The 1,758-nt window shown below is 45.4% G+C and overlaps 1 pseudogene; it reads left to right on the forward strand.

The window, feature by feature from the left end:
- The first annotated feature begins 310 nt into the window (after positions 1–310).
- Positions 311–1,441, forward strand: LOC133076414 (pantothenate kinase 3-like; annotated as a pseudogene).
- Positions 1,442–1,758: the final 317 nt, after the last annotated feature.

Raw genomic sequence — 1,758 nt, forward strand, 5'->3', positions numbered from 1 at the left:
TAAGATTTCTTAAAACATAAGTTTAGTGAATACTGAAAAAGCTATTTCACATATACTATTTTCTCAACAAACCTATGTGTAACTCAGTCTTCAAAAATCCTACGTGTAAATGATAAATTGGGCGGCGGGTCGGGGGACCGGCGCCTTTTGTTTGGAGCGGCGGTGGCGGCGGGGCCCCCTCCCTGCTTCCCCTGCTCGCTCGGTCCGGGCCGCCCCTTGCCGGGGTAGGGGGGCCGCCCCCTGGGCCGGGCCTCGTCTCAGGTGCCCCCGCCCCGCCCGGCCCGAGAGGAGGACCCGAGGCTGCCTCTCGCCCCTCGGGCCGACGCCATGAAGATCAAGGATGCCAAGAAACCCTCTTTCCCATGGTTTGGCATGGACATCGGGGGAACTTTGGTAAAGCGCTCATATTTTGAACCTATCGATATCACAGCAGAGGAAGAACAAGAAGAAGTTGAGAGCTTAAAAAGTATCTGGAAATATTTGACTTCTAGTGTAGCCTGTGGATCCACTGGTATTCGGGATGCACGCCTTGAACTAAAAGATTTAACACTTTTTGGCCAGAGAGGGAACCTGCACTTTTATCAGATTTTCAACCCAGGACCTGCCTGCTTTTATCCAAAGGGGAAGAGCGAAAAGCTTCTCAACACTACACACGGTGCAACGTGCTACAGGAGGTGGTGCTGACAAGTTTGAAAACGGTTTTCGCACAGTTGGAAGCCTCCACCTGCACAAACTGGATGAAGCTGACTGCCTTGTAAAGGGCTTGCTGTACATAGATTCTGTCAGTTTCAATGGACAAGCAGAGTGCTTTTTTTTTGCTAATGCCTCAGAACCTGAGAGACGCCAAAAGATGCCTTTCAACCTGGCTGATCCCTATCCACTGCTGGTAGTAAACACTGGTTCCGGGGTCAGTATTTTAGCAGTCTATTCCAAAGACAACTATAAACGAGCAACTGGGACAAGCTTTGGAGGGGGTACCTTTCTGGGTTTATGTAGTTTATTGACTGGCTGTGAAAGTTTTGAAGAGGCTCTTGAAATGGCATCCAAAGGTGAGAGCACCCAAGCTGACAAGCTGGTCCGTGATATTTACGGAGGAGATTTTGAAAGATTTGGTCTGTCTGGTTGGGCTGTAGCATCTAGTTTTGGGAATATGATTTATAAGAAGAAGCGAGAATCTGTTGGTAAAGAAGATCTAGCAAGAGCTACGTTAGTTACTATCACCAACAACATTGGTTCTGTGGCACGAATGTGTGCTGTTAATGAGAAAATAAACAGAGTTGTCTTTGTTGGAAACTTTACCTGTCAATTCTCTCTCGATGCAACTTTTGGCATATGTCCTGGATTACTGGTCAAAAGGTCAACTGAAAGCACTGTTTCTAGACCATGAGGGATGTTCTGGAGCAGTTGGTGCACTTCTTGGGCTGCCAAATTTCAGCTAAAGCATCGGGTTTCTCTCTGTTAATAAATATCATTCGAGAGGAACTGAAAACCAGAGGTGTAATTACTGCATTATTTGTCACTGGGAAGCAAAGGATAAAAGAGTAGCACTATTCCTCTTGATTTTTAAGTGTCAGAATGGTAAGCTGCTATATGTTGCCATATTAAAAAGAGAGCTCCAGTAATGTAAAGTATTTCTAAGTGAAATGCTTTCCCTTCTGTATATAGCCAGTGTTAAATCCTTAAATGCAATACAGCCTCTGATGATTGAGCTTCCTCTGAAAAAGATCTTCTATTTATTTTACTTTATGTAGCCAACAT

Source organism: Eubalaena glacialis, chromosome 16 (genome assembly GCF_028564815.1).
Source record: "Eubalaena glacialis isolate mEubGla1 chromosome 16, mEubGla1.1.hap2.+ XY, whole genome shotgun sequence".
In the NCBI taxonomy this organism is placed as follows: domain Eukaryota; kingdom Metazoa; phylum Chordata; class Mammalia; order Artiodactyla; family Balaenidae; genus Eubalaena; species Eubalaena glacialis.